The sequence below is a fragment of the Columba livia genome, assembly GCF_036013475.1.
Source record: "Columba livia isolate bColLiv1 breed racing homer chromosome W unlocalized genomic scaffold, bColLiv1.pat.W.v2 SUPER_W_unloc_5, whole genome shotgun sequence".
In the NCBI taxonomy this organism is placed as follows: Eukaryota; Metazoa; Chordata; class Aves; order Columbiformes; family Columbidae; genus Columba; species Columba livia.
The window spans coordinates 3,755,803-3,769,215 of record NW_027043000.1 but is presented as its reverse complement, the minus strand read 5'-3'; positions in this window follow the sequence as shown (position 1 = coordinate 3,769,215).

Below are 13,413 nucleotides of genomic sequence, written 5' to 3'. Positions count from 1 at the left end.
CCAGGCCTATGTGCAGCTCATTGTAACTGAGAAGTTTCCCAGAGCCTCCTACTTCGTACCAGCCATTATGCCAGCTGCGTGACCTTGGTTATATCTAAAACTGCAGCAGGAAGAGAAAGAAAAAACAACTGGAAAAACCTGGCTGCCCACTTTTAAAGCAGAGAAAGGGGGGCTTTATTCCCCCCGCTCTGTCCTTTTTTTTTTTTTTTTTCTTTCCCTGAAGTATTGTCATCCATTTTTGTTGTTGCACTGTGTTGTTTTTCAGCTTTGAATCAGTGGTTGTTGTTGTTGTTTATTTTTGCTTCTGTCTCGTTTCCTAGGTTTTGGCACATCTGGGGAAAAGAGCTCATAATTCTACCTCCTTGCTGAAGTCAGTCTTTTCACACTGGTCAGCTTTGGGGGGTCACAGTGTTCAGTGCTTCTCTGGGTCAGACTGGTACTGATTTGAGTGTGGAGTGGAGCCAGATTGGTTTGATGTGGAGTTCAAACTGATGTGTTTTCATGCTGGGCTGTACGTCTTGCCATCTCAGATGGGGGCGAGAGGGAGGTTTTATTCCCCCCCGCGCCCCTCCCCCAAGCAATATTACTGCTAGAGAGCTGTGATACTGCATGAAGGAGTCTGAGAGTGAAATTTAAAGGCATCACCAGTGGATCCATAGTTCTAATGAAACTGGAAAATTAAACCAAAAATTTGTTAATAGACTTATTCTGTGGTAATTAGTTGTAAGTGACTTCTTAGTAAATTCACCATGCTGGGTTTTGAGGTCATGGGAGAGAACGAAAGAAAGGCCATTTTTTGAGACCAATGGAATGCCAAATTTGGAACAAAGTTTAAATACATGAATTCTTATAGTTGTTAGAAACTCCTATACCTCTCCTAGGTTAAGATTTGTTAAGTAAATTGTAAGCTCAAATAACGTTTTCTGAGAATTCTGTTTAGTTGCATAGCCTACAAGAAGCTGCTTGGATGGCGCAGATCTGCTTGTGCAAGTGAGAGATCTCCAAGGAAATTTCAAATGCTGTGTTTCCAGTAGTATTAACAGCCAGAGTTTCGATAAAGCAAATACTACACTGATAGATCTGAAACAGGACTTCGATCTGGTAAGGGAAAACAATATCCAATAAATATGACAGCCAAAATAGAGTTGGAAACTTTGAGGAATAAATTTATGACAACTTTACAGGCTGACTGCATTCGATTGGACTTGCAGATTTGTCTATTTATAGCTACAACATAGAAACAACCTGTGGCTATTGTGGAACAGTATGATGAGATTGCTAGCAGACTGATATGCTGCTTGTTACTCTGATCAAGAAAAGCAGGGAATGAATTTAAGTTTCAGTAGGCCATGATCCTTTTGTCATTGTGGCAGATTGCAACCCCCCTCCCTCCTGCAGTACGGCACGTCTCCCTCTTCCTCTGCTACTTGAGGCTAACAGCTTCTTTTGTCTGGCCCAGAGCACCCTGGCTCCTGGGACATTAGAAGAAGGGAGTGCCAAGGCACACTGAGCCGCGCCCAGTGTGGGGGATGTTTGAGGGTTTCAGGGGCACCCACACTCAATGTGGGGGGTGCAGAGAAGCTTATACAATGCCTACAGTCAGGTCTGATCAGATAACAAAACGGGACTCTCGTCGAGACTCCGCCCATTGCAGCGGGTCTCTTGGAGTACGAGCTTAGCCACTGCCGCCAGGAGAGCCCCCTCCCTGGGATGGAGACTCCACTTGCCTAACCGCCACGGGTGTAAGTAAACCTCTCGCAGGATTGCGAGTATATTTATACTTTTCGCGCACATTTGCACAAGTAAATTTATTCCTCGCACAATCGCGAGTGGCCGCCGAGAGCCCCTCGCACAATCGCGAGTGTATTTTCTTTCCGTGCACATTTGCACGTGTAAAATAACTCTCGCAGGACTGCGAGCGTATTATAAATTTACTCTCTCACAATCGCGAGTGCACACTTTCCGTACTCACTACGAGTACGTGTATCTCTATAAAAATAACCCCACACCGTGTTCAGGCAAGTGTGTACTCCTCCGGGACTCGGGGACGGCTCCGGCATTGTTTTGGTGAAGCCACGTGCATGCACTCTGTGGACCTCCTGTTGTATTAGTGGCTGCCCCTCTCAATAATTTCCTTCACTGATATCCGAACCTGTATTTAAGTCACTTTGGAGTGCTAAAACCCTGTGCCTCGCTGGTCTAATAAAAGTTGTTTTTGGACCTTGTTGTCCCTTAAATTGACCTGTGGGTTGCCTCCGTGACAATTTTTGGCGTAGTCGTGCAGGATATCAGAGATGGAGGAATTATTTGGAGGGTTGAGTAATATCTCTGCAACAATCTGGGGTCTTGTAGTTATAGGGTCTGCGGTGTGTGCCAGCTTGAGTGTTTACTTAAAGGTAACACAGGATCTGTGTAAACTTAAGGACCGAATGGAGGAAAACCTTTCGCGGGAGAGTGAACGATTTGACTCTTTAAGGCAGGACTTTTCGTGGCAAAACAGTTTGACTCTTTAAAGAAAAACCTCTCGTGGCAAAATGAGCAGTCCGAGATTGTTAAGCAGGACCTCTCGCGACAAAGCGAACGGTTTGACTCTTTAAAGGAGGACTTTTCGCGGCAAAGCAAACAGTTTGATTCTTTAAAGCAAAGCCTTTCGTGGCAGAGTGAGCAGTCACCATTTGTGAAATTTAATTCTGATTTTTTTATTTTAGTTGTAATCTATGTCTTTGTCTATTGCACTAGCTGGTTTTCTTAACAGCACAGCTTTTGGCATGCATAAATGTAAAATGTAAATTGCTGCAGAACCTGCAAGTCTTTTAAATCAGGTCGTAGGCCATACTTGTATTTGGTCTGATCCTACTTACTTGCAAAGTTTTTGTCCATGGTTCTGAGAAGTCTCATAAAGCTGTAGTGGTCTGGCATGAAGATAACGATTGGCATCATTCTGTAAAAATTATTGAAGGTTCAACCCAATTAGCAGAACTTGGCACAGCTTTACATTACTTAGAGCTTTTTAAGGAGGAACCTCTAAATTTGATTTGTGATTCTGAGTACGTAGTCAAGGTCCAATGCACGTATCTGCTTCTGAACTGTGTTTTTTGTTTTGGTTCTGTTCTTTTCTAAAACAAAAAGGGGGGAGAAGTAGGGAAAACACCACAAAACCAATTGTCAAAAGCATTGTATGTGATGAAATACTTTGCAAGTGTGAAAAAACCTACATTAGTTATGTGAAAGAACCTACATTAGTTATGGCCAAATCACTAGTTAATGGTCAACGGAAAAGGCCACATCAATTGATAACCTGGGGGAGAAGCTCTGCTTGTGTCTTTACAGATCAAGGGCAGCAATGGTTGCCAGCACGAAACGTGAAACCTGTGTTATCTTCTTGACAATGATTGTTGCAGCTGCTGTGTTTTGGATGCCCGCACAGACAAAGACTAACATGTGGAGTACTTTAGCCAGCATGACTGACCAGGACTCCATATGCCTAGCTATGGCATCTCCGGAAAACCCGTTCCACGCGTGCTTGGTTGGCATCCCCCTTGATGACTACAGCAGCATCACACAACTGTTTCAAAATAGAGGTTGGTGCAGAGGCATTGCAACAAACTGTAATAATACTAACATGGCACCTTGGATTAATTGCCTCCTGGAAATAGACATTGAACCACAGGAACTGGAATTGCTGGCATCTATGCCCATGGACACTTGTATCAACCTGGTTTGTGAAAAGTGTCAGAGCAATATACGAGAACATGAATGGATAAACTGCAAAATATTAATGCTACCCTTGGTGACTATAGAAATGAAACTCATTGGTGCAGTGCCTCGGAGAAGAATCCAAGGGATGTCATTGATAATGTGGGAACAGCGACCCCAAAAACCTTTTGTATGGTGTATTCTTGATCTGTGGAGATAGAGCCTGACCAGGAATTCCTTCTAATACTGTTGAAGGACTGTGTATTTTGGGACTATTAACTCTCTTAACGCCCAATGTATCTATGATAATAGATCACAGAAGAGCAAGACAAGAAAAACACTTTTTTGTGTGTATATGAGTCAAAATGTGATAATAATGTAGATTTTTGGTGATCAAGGTTAAGGGTTTTAGGATCTCTTGTATCGGGTGTTGGCACAGCTAAAAGCTTTAAATATTTTAGAAAATTAGGATGCTGGCTAGTTAAGCAAACTAACAGAACTTAAAAGGCTTTAAGTGGAATTTTTTTAGATGTAGATTCTGTAAGACATGCCACATGGCAGAGTAGGGCCGCGATAGATTTTTTGTTATTAGCTCAGGGACATGGGTGTGAAGATTTTGATGGGATTTGTTAAATAAATTGCTTAGTGGTTGAGGGTTTTTAGGATGGTTGTTATCAGCAGTGAAAACAGGACTGATCATTTTGATGATTGTTGTGGTTGTGTTACTAATGTTGTCATGCATGATTCCTCTGCTGCAAAGGGCCCTGCAGCGGACAATGAGGGCAGCATTTTTAGCAAAAATTAAAAAAAGGGAAAATTGTGGGAAACTGCAGCGGGTCTGTGGAAACCTTGACAGAAAATATGAGAGTAGAGATCAGCCTTGAGATATTAAGATTTACCCTTGAGAAGGATGGGAGTAAAGGAGTATCCGGAGAGAGGAGAGATGTACCAGTGAGAGAGAAGGGGATAGAAGAATAACATGGATGATAGAAAAACTAACCAATGAGATGTTAGTGCTGTAACTTGTAACCAATAGTGAAAAGACACATGAACTGGTCGAATTGTATAAAAATGCACTTGTAGCAATAAATGGCATCTATTACTTTCATCTTGAAAGAACTTGGTCCATGTCGTTTGTCCGTCTCAACCGCGACAGTTTAGGTTGGATATTAGGAAAAAATTCTTCACAGGAAGGGTTGTCAGGCTGCCCAGGTAAGTGGTGGAGTCACCATTCCTGGAAGCATTCAAAAGATGTGTAAATGAAGTTCTTAAGGACATGGTTTAGTGACAGACTTAGGTTAATGGTTGGACACAATGATCTTGAGGGTCTTCTCCAACCAAAATGATTCTATGATTCTGTGCACCTAGCAAGTAAAGACACATTTTTCCTAAAATAGTGCAACCACATGCGGGGAACTACAAAACAATTGTTTAATAAGGTATCTAAAAATTTGAAGAGCTGCAGCAGAACTGCAGCAAAATACTTTAAGCCCTCATTTTTTTTTATTTTTTTTTTTCAGAAGTTCTTACTTAAGGAGAACAAAGTGATTCAATTTAGCAATGAGTAGGCCTTTAAAAATCTACTTTATAGGTATGGTACAGGATCACCTGTTCATGATTATTTTCTCAACATTTGAGTACATAAATACTTTTTCCTAAAGAGGCTTTGTAACAGTAACAAAATAATTCTGTTTCAATTTGATAAGTCACAGACCAATATTATACCCAAACTCATTAATTCATCATTTGTATATACTCTTACTTGGAAAAATATTTAACATTGACATTTTGCAAATGGAGAATTTACATAGGACTGATACAAAGAGCAGATAAGTGACAGAACAATGTTCTAGTCAAATACAGCAGACTAATTCTGATCAGAGATGCACATTTACCATATTGTTTTCTTCTTAACCCATGAAGCACTACAGAAAATATAATTTACCCTTTTATCGGTTGGTATCACTTGTAGAAAAGGAAGACAACTGCAGACTTTTTCTGCATTTTTCTTGACGTGTGTTGAAAAGGATAAGAAAAAGATGAACTACTCCTGAAGCCTGAGGATGGAGCCCCAAACCTCTATTGCATCATTTTAATGATTTTTGGCAAGGGGACATTCCAAAAGTGCTGTGCCTGTCTTCCTGCACAGATAGACCCACTCACAATCTTTTTGGGTTGTTCCCCCTCCATTTATCTCAGAAGCAGCAGAAGAAATATGAAGACTATAAGAGCTGCCTATTTCAGCAGAGATCTCTATTTTTTACATTTGCTACCGCAACTCAAATGGATTTAAATAAAACCGACAAGACATCCACAGAGAAGCAGCCATCTTCAAATAAATGTGACTTCCACACAAGTTTATTTCATAATGATCCTCTAAGACAAATACTGTTGCTATTAAAATTAATCCGACTGAAAACTGTTTTGATATTGCAGAAAAATGTTACATTTCTAACCACTGCCTTGTTAGATGTAAAAACTTACCTATAGCAAGCCACAACCTCTCAAGTCTTTATAGAGTGAATATGATAAGGTGTGTATAAAAAAAAAATATTGCTTAAATCTATTGCTAATGCTGCATAAATTACAGAAACTTAATCTTTCCCAAAAGAGAAGATCTGTATCCCCAAACATATGACTCTGCTGGTACTAAAGCTGTAGCAGGACTTCTCATGATTGAATGCATGTGACTTAAATAATAAAAATAGTACATGTGCTTAAGCAGCTATGTTTACCCGACTCAAGACTGTCACTAAACAAAGGGTTAACTAATAAGTATTTGGATCTCATAAAGATATTTTAAATGTTCACACTTAATAGCATAGAACTTTATGTATCCTAACTGAAAAGACATATCAGGCCCACTTAAGAATATAGAAGAACAGGTAAAATGTGCACAGTAGCTTTAATAATCCATAGCCAGAGGCTTTTATTTTTAAAGGGTTACACCAACCATAATCAGCCATTTCAAATGCTCACTCCATTTACTTTTGCATTTCAAATAAAAAAAAAGTCAATACAATATATGATTTCCTTAAATTGAAAAAAATCTGAGATTCCATCTTTTATAGCATATATAAATATACAGGTATAAATACTAATCTGTAAAAGTAGGTTTTTCCTCATAACAAAAGCTGTTAACGCCTTCAATATTCAGTTAAATATATCTTCCCTAGCATAACTTAAAACATAACTAAATAATAAAGACTTTGCTCCAGTTATACTCAAAGCTGGAAAAAATGAGACAGACATCGGGTTTTTTTGCTTTTCTACCTTATCTGTGATGCAGTACATTTAAAATTAATTAGATCAATTCTTCATAGAGAGACAGAGACACTAGATTGTGTTTTGTCCTCAGATGTTCAGCTAAGGGTTTCTTAGATAAATGTCATGAAATAAGCAACACCAAAAAAAAAAGAAAAAAAGACTGCAAAGCCTTAAGAAAATAAAGCCCAGCATATCGGTGCTGTACTACACATCAGCTTTTCTCCCCAATCATTTATTCCAGTAAAAACTTGTATTTTTCTGGAACATACAGGACCTTTTCAGAACAATGAGAAAATCTTCATATGGCATACATCTCCCTAAGTAGTATCAGAATTACACTTAGGTGTTCAGTCTTGATTTGACTTTCATCGTGATACTTGGTCTCTAATGAACCTTTTCCTGCAGGCAGCCTGATTCATTCAGTATACAGAATAATATGCTGGAATTTTCAGATTCAATGAACATCTGCTGAAACTGACATATACAACAACAAGCTATCTGTTTAATTGATCAGGTGAGATTATTTTATACAACTTGTGATGACACCAATATCAATTATAATGTATTTATTCAAGCTTTTACTTATGAACATTATTGGTTTTGTGTGGTTCCCCCCACTAAAAACAGTGAGTATCCTAGAGAGTTTGGCATAAAACCAGGATGTCTTCTATTAAGTCAAGACTCTTTGGATAAGATAATCTATGGCACTTATTTTCTTAAACACTTTACCTGCATTCCTTTCACTTCCTCTGCTACACTGCAATTAGAAACAGGAAAAGAAGAAACATCAGAAGAATATTAGAATAGTAATTAATGGATGCCTTTGTTTACTTTGGTACATCTCACAACTAGGCACTTCCTAAATAATAATTCCGTTTCCATCAGGTTTCCCACGGCCTGATCAGAAAAGCCACAAATGCTATACATGTTAAAAGTTACCTGATCACTTACTTCTTGTCATACTATTGCTGTTAAAATCGCTACAAGAATGTAAGCTTTAGCTACCTTGGCCCAGGCTAAGACAGATAATTCCTCTTACAGTCCTTAATGTATTTAGTCTGTAAAGTTGTGCAGCAAGGATTAGTAGAGGATGCACAAGGTATTACCCAGGAGTGGAAAAGGAAAGGGAAATACAGCCCCTTTGCTCTCTCCATTAGATACTCTCTTGTTTCCCAAGACTGAATTTTACCCCTTGTCCCCTCACTCTGTGGGGTTCCAAACAGCTTCTGTGTTAACTCCCAAGGCACACCACATAACTTAGCTTTTTAGGCAGATATTAGGAATGTAGCAACAAGGTGACTTTTGGCAGTTATGGCAGAAACACTGAGATTTAGAATAAATTCACTGTTGAGTTCTTACGAGGGAGTTCAGGAAATAGAAAAAGAAGTAACTGCTTGTTTAATGTAAGTACTCAGAATAAAAAAATACAGATCACACAACAGTAATGGCTTTAGCCTGGCAAAGACAGGTGCTTAGCACTGGTAAATGGTCTGTCTCATCTGACAGTCTTAACCAATTTATCCTAAAACCCTATTTTAAGGCAGATGTTGAATTAATTGATTAATACCTCTTGCAAATATGATATGGCACAGCGAGATTTGAATTTATTCCTATAGATATTATATATGAAGGAAAAAGAAACATTACTACAAACTGCATAGTAGGACTACATTAATAGCTACCTCAACTACTTCCTCCTGCCATTTTCTAAGGTCCTCGGTTGACACATCCTCCCATGATTTTGGTCCTAGAAATAACAAGAGAGATCAGTATAAACACAGCTTTTCTTATAGCACTATATATACCCAGAATCAGTCTAACAAACATAAACATTTAGGAAGAACATATTACATAGTAACAACACATTATCAAATCTGAACAGCCTCCAATACAATTGTAGAAGCAAAAACTCATAAGTAAACAAGCCAAGAGAAAATTGTAATTCTAAGTTAATTGAGAAGTCAGGCAAAACAAAAGAAAAACAAAGCAACAACTAAATAATCACATGCTAAGTCTAGCAACACTAAGCTAAAATCCGAGGAGCATTACAGCCACACATGCCATGAAGAGGGGAAAAAAGGCAAATTATTTTACTCTTAAAATATTATTGAATGCATACTGACTACATGGTATCTGACGTTAGTTAAAGCCATAGTTAAGGCTTGACAGGACTGAGATCCATGTTAATTCCATACTGAATAGAGGTTAGTAAACCAAAAGTATAAGCCAGCCTTTACAAATCAATGGTTGTGAATTACAGTGCTGTATGCCACCCTCTCCTTCTCTTGATGGACAATGTATACAAAATGCTATGAAATGCAGTTTTCCCAGTCTGTAAAAGCCTTTAAAAGGTAAATCATATTTCGTGCAATGATTAGATAAGGCTTGGTACTGTGGTAGTACATCACGTGTATGTGTGCTAAGTTCTACTTTACAAGAATTGATAAAGTAACTTACAAAACGTAATCATCACTTCAGTGATAATAAAACTGGTAGAACATTTCATTTCCCTGTAAAGCCACCAAGACGCTAAGTCATAAGTCCTACTAAAACCCCAAAGTATTTTAGAACAACAGTTTTTTTTTTTCCCCAATAAACTCTGCATAAGCATTGTCAACTCTATAATGGATCAACATTTATAATGAAACACTGGAAAAACATGACATAGCACAATGTGGTACAGATTTATGCTAACCACTGAAACATTCAATGAAAAGTTAAAGATACTATCCACCCAGTTCCCCCTGACATTTGACATAAGAGAAACTTATCAGAGCAGCTTTCAGAATACTAAGCAGAAAGGAAATTACACAGTCCTTTCATGTGTAACAACTTCCTGCTAATACCTCCATTCACAGAATCACAGAATGTTTGGGATTGAAAAGAACCTCAAAAGTTCACAGTATCACAGTATCACAGTATGTTTGGGCTTGGAAGGGACCTCAAAAGATCATCTAGTCCAATCCCCCTGCTGGAGCAGGAACACCTAGGTGAGGTCGCACAGGAACATGTCCAGGCGCGTTTTGAATGTCTCCAGAGAAGGAGACTCCACAACCTCCCTGGGCAGCCTGTTCCACTGCTCTGTCACCCTCACTGAGAAGAAGTTTTTTCTCAAATTTAAGCAGAACCTCTTGTGTTCCAGCTTGATCCCATTACCCCTTCTCCTATCATTGTTTGCCACCGAGAAGAGCCTGGCTCCATCCTCATGGCACTCACCCTTTATATATTTATACACATTAATAAGGTCCCCCCTTAGTCTCCTCTTCTCCAAACTAAAGAGACCCAGCTCCCTCAGCCTTTCTTCATAAGGGAGGTGCTCCACTCCCTTAATCATCTTCGTTGCCTTACGCTGGACCCTCTCCAGCAGTTCCCTGTCCTTCTGGAACTGAGGGGCCCAGAACTGGACACAATATTCCAGATGGGGTCTCTCCAGGGTGGAGTAGAGGGGAAGGAGGACCTCTCTCGATCTACTAACCACCCCCCTTCTAATACACCCCAGGATGCCATTGGCCTTCCTGGCCACAAGGGCACAGTGCTGGCTCATGGTCATCCTGTTGTCCACCAGGACCCCCAGGTCCCTTTCCCCTACACTGCTCTCTAATATGTAATTTCCCAACCTATACTGGAACCTGGGGTTGTTCCTGCCCAGATGCAGGACTCTACACTTTCCCTTGTTAAATTTCATTAGGTTATTCCCCGCCCAACTCTCCAGCCTGTCCAGGTCCCGCTAGATGGCAGCACAGCCTTCTGGCGTGTCAGCCACCCCTCCCAGCTTAGTGTCATCAGCAAACTTGATGATAGTACACTCTATTCCCTCGTCTAAATCGTTAATGAATATATTGAATAATATTGGCCCCAGTACTGACCCCTGAGCCACTCCACTAGATACTGGCCTCCAACTAGACTCCGCACCATTGACTACCACTCTCTGGCTTCTCTCCTTAAGCCAGTTTGCAACCCACCTCACTACTCTATTGTCTAGACCACACCTCCTCAACTTAGCTGTGAGGATGCTGTGGGAGGCTGTGTCAAAGTCTTTACTGAAGTCAAGGTAGACCACATCCACCACTCTGCCATCATCCATCCACCTTGTTACATTCTCATAAAAGGCTATGAGGTTGGTCAAGCATGACTTACCCTTGGTAAAGCCATGCTGACTGCCCCTAATAACCCTCTTATCCTTGATATGCCTTGAGATGGCACCAAGGATAAGCTGTTCCATTACTTTCCCAGGGACAGAGGTGAGGCTGACCGGTCTATAATTACCCAGGTCCTCCTTCTTGCCCTTTTTGAAGACTGGAGTGACATTTGCTTTCCTCCAATCCTCGGGCATCTCCCCCGTTTCCCAAGACTCGGCAAAGATGATGGAGAGCGGTCCAGCAATGACTTCAGCCAGCTCCCTCAGCACGCACGGATGCATCCCATCTGGACCCATGGATTTATGGATGTTCAGACTATTTAATTGCTCCTTAACCCAGTCCTCGTTGACTAAAGCAAACTCCTCCATTGACATGGCTTCATCCGGGGTCTCAGGGGTACAGGGCTCCCCAGGACAGCCTCCAGCAGAGTAGACAAAGAAGGCATTCAGTAATTCTGCCTTCTCTGTATCTTGTGCCACTAGGGCACCCACCCCGTTCATCAGTGGGCCTACATTGCCTCTGGTATTAGTTGTATCTGCTATGTATTTGAAAAAGTTCTTTTTGCTGTCCTTGACCCCTCTCGCCAGCTGTAATTCTAAGGAGGCCTTGGCTATCCTAGCTGCCTTCCTACATCCTCTAACAGCAGCCTTATATTCTTCCCAAGTGGCCAGCCCCTGCTTCCATGACATGTAAACTCTCCGCTTCTGCTTGAGCATATCCAACAGATCCCTATTCAACCACGCAGGCCTCCTGGCTCCCTTCCTTGACTTCCTATGTGTGGGGATGCTCTGATCCTGAGCGTGGAAGAAGCAATCTCTGAATGCAATCCAGCTATCTTGGGCCCCTTTTCCTTCAAGCAGTCTTGCCTATGGGATTTCCCCCAGCAATTGCTTGAAAAGGCCAAAGTTAGCCCTGCTAAAGTCCAGGGTTGCAATTCTACTTGCTATTCTGTTCCTGCCACCCAAGATGCTGAACTCCACCATCTCGTGGTCACTGCAACCCAGGCAGCCCTCAACCTTTACTGCTTCAACCAGACCCTCCTTGTTAGTGAGGATGAGATCCAGCAGTGCACCTCTCCTAGTCGGCTCCTCCACCATCTGCATGAGGATGTTATCATCAATGCACTGGAGGAACCTTCTGGACTGTGGCTGGCTGGCTGAATGGTCCTTCCTGCAAACATCAGGGAAGTTAAAATCCCTCACAACAACCAGGGCCTGTGACTGTGAGGCCACTCTCAACTGCCCATAGAAGGCCTCATCAACTTCCTCATCCTGATCTGGTGGCCTGTAACAGACGCCCACAACAGTGTCACCCCTGCCAGCCTGCCCCTTGATCCTGACCCATACACTCTCAACTCGCTCGTCATCCACTCCTGGGCAGAATTTAGTACATTGTAGTTGCTCTCTCACATAGAGAGCAACTCCACCACCACGCCTGGCTGGCCTGACTTTCCTGAAAAGGGCATAGCCATCCATGTCCACATTCCAGTCATGTGAACTGTCCCACCATGTTTCCGTAATTGCCACCAGATAATAATCTCCCGACCGAACACAGGATTCTAACTCCTCCTGCTTATTCCCCATGCTGCACGCATTGGTGTACAGGCATTTCAGGGAGCGAGCAGAGCACACCAATTTCTCCCTAGGGGCATAGGAGGCCACCTGGTCCTCATCAGTTTTAGAATGCTGCCCCACTGGGACAAGCCCAGCTACAACCCCATCTCCCTTCGAGCCTAGTTTAAAGCTCTCCAAATGAGCCCAGCTAATTCCTGCCCCAGCATCCTTTTGCCCCTGCGAGATAAACCTTTCCCGTGTGACACTGTCCGGACTGGTGTCTTATAAAACCAACCATTATCAAAAAATCCAAAGCCCTCCCTGTAGCACCAGTCTTCGAGCCAACCATTATGAGACTGAATTTTCTTATTCCATCCTACATCGTCACTTGAAGATGGAAGGAGTGAAGAGAAGATCACTTGAGCCCCTGAGTCTTTCACCATCCTTCCCAAGACCTTGAAATCGTTCTTCATTCCCCTCAGACTACGGGAAGCAGCTTCCTCCCCATCTGTCTGGAAGACCAGCAGCGGGTAGTAGTCTGTCGGGTGCACCAGTTTGGGGAGCTCTCTAGCAATATCCTTGATCCGGGCTCCAGGTAGACTACAAACTTCCCTAAGATGAGGGTCAACTCTGCATATTGGGCCCTCTGTTCCTTTCAGAAGGGCATTTCCTATTACAGTCACCCTTCTTTCTTTCTTATCAGAGGCAGTCGTAAGTTGTGAAGTCAACCGCCTCTTCCTATGTGATCTTGTAGGCAG